The 10,000-nt window shown below is 43.1% G+C and overlaps 1 protein-coding gene and 1 long non-coding RNA gene across 3 annotated transcripts in view; one reads left to right on the forward strand and one right to left on the reverse strand.

Moving 5' to 3' along the window:
* The window catches only part of LOC126996233 (uncharacterized), a 49,947-nt gene that overhangs the window by 25,410 nt on the left and 14,537 nt on the right, over positions 1–10,000 (forward strand). The gene's annotated exons all lie outside the window — the stretch shown is intronic.
* The window catches only part of LOC126996232 (uncharacterized), a 68,720-nt gene that overhangs the window by 9,106 nt on the left and 49,614 nt on the right, over positions 1–10,000 (reverse strand). For both annotated transcript variants that reach the window (XM_050856583.1, XM_050856582.1), the window contains exon 2: positions 4,122–4,193. The gene's annotated coding sequence lies outside the window, so the exon portion shown is untranslated. The remainder of the gene's footprint in view (positions 1–4,121; positions 4,194–10,000) is intronic.

A 10,000-nucleotide genomic window follows, 5' to 3' on the forward strand; every position in this document is an offset into this window, starting at 1 on the left:
CTCGCCTCGCCCACTAACTGTCTGCGTGCCCCCAACATGCGACGCCTATATAGCAGCCTCCGACCCTAACACGCGGCTTCCCGTTAGACTCACTGAACTGCTACTGTTTCTACTACTACTGCTACTACTCAGAACTCTTTCGTCTATATCAATTCTGTCACCTTTTTTTCTTTAATTTAATTCTTTGAGTATTAATTAACGATATAGGCGGTTATCTTTTCTTCTGTTTTGTTTCTTATTTACTACTACTACTACTACTACTACTACTGCTGCTGCTACTATTGTTTTTATTAGTGTTACTCTTGGTGTTCTTACTACTTCTACTACCACAACTACTACTACTTCTACTACTACTACTAAGAATAAGGAGAAGAATAGGAATACAGTGCGATATCAGAGTGTATGATTATATGGTGTTAAGATTATGGTGTTTAATGTGTTGAATGGTGGTGCGTGTGGTGACGTGTGGTGAAGGGATGGCGTATTTTTTTTATAGTGTTATATGGTTACATCAGGTTAGATTTGATTAGTTAGGTTTGGTTAGGTTAGGTTAGGTAAGATTTGGTTATAGTTGGTTAGGTGAGTTTAGATTTGGTGAGGTTTGGTTATGCTTGGTTTGGTTAGGTAAGATTTGGTTATGTTTGGTTAGGTTAGGTGAGGTTTGGTTAGGTGTGGTTAGGTTAGATTTGGTGAGATTTTGTTAGGTTTGGTTAGGTAAGATGTGGTTGGATTTGGTTAGGTGAGGTTAGATTTGGTGAGGTTTGGTGAGGTGAGGTTAGGTTAGGTGAGGTTAGGTTTGATGAGGTTTGGTTAGGTTACAATAGATAAGGAAGTCTTTAGAAGTAGTATAAAGAAGTGATTTGTAAAGAAGGAGTGTAGTATTAGTAGTGGCAATATTGTGGTGGGTAATGTTAGTGAATGTTGGAGAAATGCATGATGACTTTGCTGCAGTGTGTGTGGAGGGGGTGGAGGGTGCTCGTGTGTGTGTGTGTGTGTGTGTGTGTGTGTGTGTGCGCGCGCGTGGGTGTGTGGGTGTTGGTTTAAGTCCCGCGGGGCACACCAGATGGCAGCTACACCTCCTCATCCACTATTTTTCTTTTTCATTAATCTCATCCACTGGTGCGTGACGAAGAGAGAGAGAGAGAGAGAGAGAGAATGTCAAGACAGACAAAGAAGAATGGGGCATAGTATTCATATATGTTTGGAGAGAGAGAGAGAGAGAGAGAGAGAGAGAGAGAGAGAGAGAGAGAGAGAGAGAGAGAGAGAGAGAGAGAGAGAGAAACAGTGACAGGAAGCAAAATGCCAAGGACTCGTTTAACACTATGCGCGCACAAGAAATAAAGAGAGAGAGAGAGAGAGAGAGAGAGAGAGAGAGAGAGAGAGAGAGAGAGAGAGAGAGAGAGAGAGAGAGATTGATTAAAATACGCTAATCTACAATGAAAAAAACAATACCACACACACACACACACACACACACACACACACACACACACACACACACACACACACACACACACACACACACACACACACTCAAGCACACACACGCATTCCTTATATCAAAGTCCTTCTGTAAGAGCTTGTGCGAGAACGTTGACCTTCACTCCTTCCTTCCCTCCCTCCCTCCTCTCCTCAATCCTACCCCCCCTCCCACCCTCCCTCCGTCACTCCCAGGATAAAAGAAAACATATTGACCAACGTGACTTGCTAACTCCTACTCGCGGCCTCGTGGGAAAGAGGCAAGGCTAGAGACCAGCTCTCGAGGGGGATGCAAGAGCCTAGAGTTTGCCCTTTTCGTGGCCCATTTTCCGTAAGGTCTGTGTACTATAGAAAATGGTACTGGTAGTGCTTATATAATGGGCTTGGGGAATTCTTAAAGGGTAACTATGGGATTTCTTTGGTGGGGAAGTTAGTTCAGGGATGGTTGGAATACTATTGTAAAAATTATTGTCTGTTTAATTGCATTTGGTTTTGTATTGATTGTTTTTTCGTTGTTTTCAGATATCTAGGAATTGATAAGTGTGTGTGTGTGTGTGTGTGTGTGTGTGTGTGTGTGTGTGTGTGTGTGTGTGTGTGTGTGTGTGTGTGTGTGTGTGTGTGTGTGTGTCAGTGGAGCACAGTGAGAGAGAGAGAGAGAGAGAGAGAGAGAGAGAGAGAGAGAGAGAGAGAGAGAGAGAGAGAGAGAGAGAGAGAGAGAGAGAGAGAGAGAACTGACTCGAATCTTTATCACAATCTCTTCATTTCCTTTCTCTCCCTTTCTCTCTCGTCCTTGCAGCATCCCTATTCAGCCATCCCCTTCTCAGTCTCTCCCTCCTTCCCTCCTTTCCCTTTCTCTCCATTCCCTTACTCCTTCTCCTTCATATCACGATCCCGAACTATTTAAATCCTTCCCTTTCACTTCCATCCTTCCTTCCTTCTATTTCTTCCTTCTTTCTCTTCCTTCCCCCTTTCACTCTTTTCTCCTTCCCAAACTATTTAAATTCTTCCCTCTCTCTCCCTTCTCCTTCCTTCCTTCCTTCCTTCCTTCCTTCCTTCTCTCCCTTTCTTTCCTCCTCACTCCCTTCTCCTTCCGCTGTCAGAATTATCATAAGCTGCTGTTCTTTTTTAATTGTCTCTATTAAGCTAAATTAATGTCAATAAAGGGTCATTTAGTTATAATTTGGTAATGTTTTAATTATAGGTTAGGGTGAAAGTATTACCAAGAGAGAGAGAAACTTTATTGTGAAGAAACAGATTCTCATTCCGTTTAAGAGGATTTATTAGTTCTTTTTTTTCTATTTAATTATTTTTTTTACCTTTTTTTATCTTTTTTTTAGTTATTTATTCCATTCTTTCTTTATCTCGTATTTTCCTCCTTACCCTTCTTTCTTTATTGTGTTCTTTCCATCTTTATCATTTCCCTATCATCATTCTTCTTTACCTTCAATCACACCTTTATTTTCTTTTTCTCTCCCTCACTAACCTTCCATTCTTCCCTTATCTCCTATTTCCCTCTTGCCTCCATCTTTTTCCTTCCCTCTCTTCCCTTTCTTCATTGTGCTCTCTCCGTCTTTCGTATTTCCCTATTCTCTTTTTCCCTTACCTTCAATCATACCTTTTTTATCTTTTTATCTCCCTCCCTAACCTTCCATTCTTCCTTATCTCCTATTTCCCCCTTTTCCTCCATTTTTTTCTCTCCGTCTCTATCTCTGATCTTAAGTTCTCTCCATGTTCCTCTTATTTCATCTTTTTATCTCCATTAAATTCCTTTTTTCTCCACTCACGATCGGAGGAGACACGCCTGAGTGGAGGAGAAAAAATTAAGTGGAGAAGGAGGAGGAGGAGGAAGAAGAAGTGGAGGAGGAGGCGGATCTTGTTATGCTTTCTCTCCTCCTGTCACCTCCAGTTACCTCCACCTTCTCTACCCCGTTATCTCCCCATTTTTACCTCCTTCCCTCCATTTCACCCTCCCTCCTTCCCTCCCTCTCTCCCTCCCTCCTTTCTTTGCCTTTCACTCTATCTCTGACGTGTCAAACAAGCTTCGTTTCACCTGGTAAGCGGTGGGTGTGTGTGGGTGTGGGTGTGGGTGGATGTAGGCGTGGTAGGGTAAAGGTGGTAGTGGTGGTGGTGGTGGTGGGTGGTGGTGGTGGTGGTGTTAGTGATTAGATGGGTCATGGTTGTTTTGGTGTGGTGGTGAAGGGTGACAAGGATGGTGATGTAACAGCAGTAGTAGTAGTAGTAGTAGGAGTAGTAGTAGTAGTAGTAGCAGTAGTAGTAGTAGTAGTAGTAGTAGTAGTAGTAGTAGTAGTAGTAATAGCTGTAGTAGTAGATAAAAAGAAACTATATAGAAGAAAAGTTAATCGCCTATATAGTTAATCAATACTCAAAGAATTAAATTAGAGAAAAAGATGACAGAATTGATATAGACAAAAGGGTTCAGAAAGACACCAACGATATATGTAGCACACTAACAATAATGATAATAGGAATAAGAATAAGATTAGTAATATTGATAATGATTGTGAGCTTGACTTGTGAATTGTGAATAGATCAAATACAGGAACAAGGTGAAGTTAATGAGAGTACACACCCACCTGAATCAATTAAGACCTTCACACCTGTCTCCCACCTCCTCTTCTTACCTTTGCTGTCTACGCGACGTGGTTTAAATCATCTTCCGCTGCTCACGACTTTGTCCAGATTCAAAGCGACACCTGAGGATGGAGGGAAAAGGAGATTAGTGAATGACGGAGTTAAGTAAAAAATAAAAGTACAGAGAAAGAAAATATATTAAAGAATGAAGAAGTAGAAGGAAAAAAAGAAAAGTGAAGAGAGAGAGAGAGAGAGAGAGAGAATATTTCCTTCAAGGTCTCTTGCACACACTCAAACTCTCACTTCTACCTAACAATTATATCTCCCCCTCCCTCCTTCCCTCCCTACCTATTTCCTCTCCTCCTCCTCTCTCTCATCCCCCCCCACACACACACACACACACACACACACACACACACACACACACACACACACACACACACACACACACATCATGTTGGATAGCATTATGAAATGAGGCTCATCAACACACACTTAACTCGCCAAATTGAAGACAAGGTTACGAGGCCCTCTTTGCAGCTCTCACCGCCCTGCTGCAGCCACGCGAGCCGCTGCAGGCAACACTCAGCACACACACACACACACACACACACACACACACACACACACACACACACACACACACACACACACACACACACACACACACACACATAAACCCTGAAATCATCACCCTAGATATATTTTCCTCACTCACCAATTAATGAAACTTGTCCCAATTTCATTTCAACTTATCATTATACTCAGCACACACACACACACACACACACACACACACACACACACACACACACACACACTGAACTCAATACCCTATATATATTTTCTTCACTGACTCACTTACTAAACTTAACCTAACTATACTTAGCACTATTAGAACCATTCTCAACACTCTATCCAGCTCTAGTTAGCACAGTCTTCAGTAGCTTGATATATACTCTTCACTCATTTCCGTTCTTCTTCTATATAAGTGATGCATACTCTCCCCTCTCCTCCCTTCCTCACCCAGTAACACTTAAAGAAACACCTGCAACTTATAGCATAGCAGTTACTTAAGAGAGATGGGTCGTTTAAAGGTCACTGTAGTACTCTCTCTCTCTCTCTCTCTCTCTCTCTCTCTCTCAAGTGTAAGTATTTCAATTTGATGAGGTTGTTTGTTGAGAGAGAGAGAGAGAGAGAGAGAGAGAGAGAGAGAGAGAGAGAGAGAGAGAGAGAGAGAGAGAATGTCACGTTGGCATATGTACTTTTTACTTTTTTTTCTTCGTCTTTTTATTTAATTTTCTTTTTTTTTTGCATTTTGTTTTTCTTCACATTCTTTATCATCATCTTTTCCTTTCATTCTCTCTACATTCTTTATTTTTTTCTTCTTCCTCTTTTTTTTTCCTTTTCCTTTTTTCTTCTTCTTCTTCTTCTTCTTCTTCTTCTTCTCTTACTGTTTCGCTTTGAACGATTTGCATTTCACGTTCCTTTGTTTCTCATCCACCACCACCTCCTCCTCCTTCCTTCCTTCCTTCCTTCCTCCTCCTCCTCCTCCTCCTCCTCCTCCTCCTCCTCCTCCCTTCCCCCCTTCCTCCCTCCGTCTTATGTTATGTTGCAATCTCGACCCACTCTCTCCCTCCTTTCTCTCTCTCTCTCTCTCTCTCTCTCTCTCTCTCTCTGTTTATGTACTGATGACATAATCGTGAAGGAAAGGAAGGAGAGAAGGTAGGAAATGAGGAAGGGAATGGAGGGAAGGAGGAAAGGGAGGAAAGGGGAGAAAGAGTATATCTCTTAGCAGTAGGAGTGGAGGGAAAGGAGAAGGAGGAGGAGGAGGAGAAATGGAGGGAAGGGAAGGACATCGCAGACAGACAGAGAGAGAGAGAGAGGGAAAGGGGAAGAAGAGGGAGGGGGAGAGGAGGGAAGGGGAGGAGAGGAGGAGGAAGAAAGGAACCTGTTTCATTAAGGGAAGGGAAGGCAGGAAGGGGAGAGAGAGGGGAAGGGAAGGGGATGTTGGAGGTGGTAGTGGTGATGGTGGTGGTGATGGGGGGGAGGGGAGATTTTTCAGACAGCCCCGTTATCACCCTTTCTTCCTCCTCCTCCTCCTCCGCCTCCTCCTCCTCCTCTTGCGCTCCTCCACCGGGACCTGTTGTGACGGAGGAGTAGAGGGAAGGAGGAGGAGGGAGGAAAGGAGGGTGAAGGTAAGGTCATGTGGTGGCGGAGGCGGTGGCGGTGGTGGTTATGATGATGGTGGTGGTGGTGGTGGTGATAGTGGAGGTGGTGATGGTGATGTTGGTGGGGGAGGAGAGAGAGGAGAGAGAGAGAGAGAGAGAGAGAGAGAGAGAGAGAGAGAGAGAGAGAGAGAGAGAGAGAGAGAGAGAGAGAGAGAGAGAGAGAGAGAGAGAGAGAGAGAGACCAAATAAGGACTTCTAGCAAATGGTTATATACATCAGTATCATTAAGACCTACTAAAGACAGGATAGAACTGGTTTACGAGTAGAGTGGAAGATGGATGGAACAGGATTGGCAGTCATGGCAAAACACTCAAAAGAACCCGATTGATCTTCTTTTTTAGCCTCTGGAACTAATTGAAATGAGGGGTTGGAAGCGTTTGACAATACCGACTTATATCCCTCCCGTTGTTGCTGTCCATGTGTACCGACTGGCCTCCAGGAAACCCCAAATGTTCCTATTCCGGGTGCAGAGAAAAGGGGGAAGGTGTTTATCCCTCCCTCCTTCCCTCCTTCCTTCCTCTCCTATGCATACCGACTGTCCTCCAGGAAACCACAAATGTTCTTATACCGGGTGAAGAGAAAAGGGGAAAGGTGTATATCCCTCCCCTCTTTCCTCTCCTATGGATACCGACTTGCCTCGAGCAGACTCCTTACTCTCGTATTATCAAACGTTTGCGGCTCTTGTTGTGAACGTTTTTCAAGGACAGAGAGGAGGTACAGAGGGGTACTAGGTGACGGAGAGGAAAAAGAGACGAGGTATAGGATGAGCTGAACTAGGAAAGAAAGTAAGATAAGGGAGGGGCACTTGTTAAGAACGTTTTCCAAGGCCAGAGGGGGGCTACGTCGGGCTGTCGTGAGTGTTTTTCCCGTTCACATTGCGGAAGCCTTGAAGAACTAACGCCAGGCTCAGGAAGTCACCCATGGGAACCCCCGGGAACTTCTGCGAGAGCTTTTTAAAACAGATGAACTTAGTAAGCCTTCGAAGAGAGCCTTACTAAGCTACCGCCAGGCTCAAGAAACCACCCACGGAAACCTCGGCAAGTTCGGTGAGAGACGTTTTAGACAGATGAACTTAGTAAGCCCTCGAAAAGAGCCTTACTAAACTACCGCCAGGCTCAGGAAACCACCCACGGAAACCTCGGCAAGTTCTGAGAAAGACTTTAGAAATTGATGGACTGAGCCTTCGAAGAGTTTGATAATATGGACCTTAAGTTAGCTTTCAAAGACCTTATTGACCTTAAGTTCTTATACCGAGTAATGGAAATTGAAGAAAAGGTGTTTATCTCTCCCTTCTCTCCTTCCCTCCCTCTCCAATTAACAAGACAGGACAGGTGGAGAAAAAGACAAAACGTTACCTAGGTATTTGGAGGGAACATCCGGGGAAGGAGATGGAGGGAAGGAGGGAAGGAGGGAGGGAGGAAACCGTGAGTAGGAGGAGGGATTAAGTGAGAGGAGTCGTGAGAGAGCGGGAAGGAGCTGAAGGTAAAATATAAGTAATGAAGGGAGAGAAAAAATGGAGGGAGAGAGAGAGAGAGAGAGAGAGAGAGAGAGAGAGAGAGAGAGAGAGAGAGAGAGAGAGAGAGAGAGAGAGAGAGAGAGAGAGAGAGAGAGAGAGAGAAGAATGGAGGTAATATCTCAGCCTCTCCGTGATGCCTGGAGGTAAAGTCTAAAATGGGAGGTAAACCCAATTATGGAGAGGTAAAGGTGAGGCGAAGAGGAGGAGGAGGAGGAGGAGGAGGAGAAGAAGGAGGAGGAAGCGAATGAAGGGTGTATGTATAAAAGAGATAGATAGATAGAGAGAGAGAGAGAGAGAGAGAGAGAGAGAGAGAGAGAGAGAGAGAGAGGTCGTGGTGGTGGTGGTGGTGGTGGTGGTGCGTGATTGTGGTGGTGATGTGAACGATGTCAGTGAACGTTAAGCTTACAACGCCCTTCTTCCGACGCCTTCACCACCACCACCACCACCACCACCACTACAGCCACCATCATCTCCCCCACAACCACCACCACCACCAACACTACCCCCTTAATAGAATTGTTCCCTTCATAAATAAATGTTCCAAATAGAGACAGCGACTTGTAGAGAAAAAAAAAGGAGAATCAATGATCAAACTTCGGACATAAAAGAAAACGAAGGGAATCTTGAAAATGTTATCGATGGCAAACTGATGATAAGTAAAATAAGTAAAATATTGTACTGAGAAGGAAAGTTGACGGGAATGATATTAAAAAGATTGATTAAAAAAGAGAAATAGTAAAAAATAAAATAAAATAATAGTCCGTAGAATATTTAACAGACAGAAAAATATAGAACAGTGAGTAACAGAAATTTTTGAGAAGGACAATAATAATAATAATATAATAATAGACAAAAATAATTAAAATGAAAATACAGTGTGAAGAAAAGTTACTGAGATAGACAGTTGAAATTAATAAAAGATAATAACAAGAAAAATCATTAATAAAAAGTATATAAAAAATCGATAATGTACAGAGAAAAGTTTAAAAAAAAGTAAACAGTAAAAATAAGAGTGGTGTATTTTTAAAGGCGCGAGAGTTTTGTATTGTAACAGGTTTCAGGTCACTTTCACCCTTTCAGACTCCCTCACGTAGGGCCACTTTCCCTTGTGTGTGTATGTGTGTGTGTGTGTGTGTGTGTGTGTGTGTGTGTGTGTGTGTGTGTGTGTGTGTGTGTGTGTGTGTGTGTGTGTGTGTGTGTGTGTGTGTATGCTTGAGCGTGCATGTGCTGTTATGGAGGAAGGAAATGAATGGCGAGAGAGAGAGAGAGAGAGAGAGAGAATATTCCATAAAAAAAGATAGGTATCTACTGTAGCGTTGAAATCTCCAATTCCCCTCCCTCCTCTCTCTCTCTCTCTCTCTCAAACAAACGTGAACCAGTTACTCTCGCTCACTTCCCATGGCCAGGCACACTCATGCAGAGAGAGAGAGAGAGAGAGAGAGAGAGAGAGAGAGAGAGAGAGAGAGAGAGAGAGAATGTTACGAAGTCGCCTCAGACACCATCTTAGTATACGCCTCCGTTTCCGTTTGTGTTCGTAACCCCAAAATTGGCCTTGACTTCGGCTTCCGTTTCGATTACCAAAGAGGAATGTTGAACAGGGGAGGAGGAGGAGGAGGAGGAGGACGAGGTGGAGGAGGAGGAGGAGGAGGAGGAGGAGGAGGACGAGGTGGAGGAGGAGGAGGAGGAGGGATGGATACGAAAAAAAAAAAGAAATAGGAAAATGTATGTTAAATATATGAGGAGGAGGAGGAGGAGGAGGAGGAGGGGAAAATAGGAAAAGAAGGAGAGGGATAAGTAGGAAAAATGCGTAAAATAGTAATAATAATAATAATAATAATAATAACAACAACAACAACAATACCTTAATAGTGCATAAAAAAGAAGGGTTTGGAAATTTCTATGCCTGTAACAAATACTACAAATCTTTTTTTAAACATTAATATAAGAAAACTCTAAGTATTTTAACACTTTCATTATCACATTCGTTATTATCTATATTATTATTTTATCATCACCATCATCATCATCATCATCACCATTATCAACATCATGGTCATCATTATTATCTATATTATTGTTAGCTTTATTTTCAAACCTCAAATTATCGTCTACCAACATCGCGTCTGTATATTTTAAGTCCTTCCCAGTAGTCAGTGAGTAACCGACCACAGCCGGAAACGCC

The sequence above is a fragment of the Eriocheir sinensis genome, chromosome 9 (assembly GCF_024679095.1).
Source record: "Eriocheir sinensis breed Jianghai 21 chromosome 9, ASM2467909v1, whole genome shotgun sequence".
NCBI classification, from domain to species: domain Eukaryota; kingdom Metazoa; phylum Arthropoda; class Malacostraca; order Decapoda; family Varunidae; genus Eriocheir; species Eriocheir sinensis.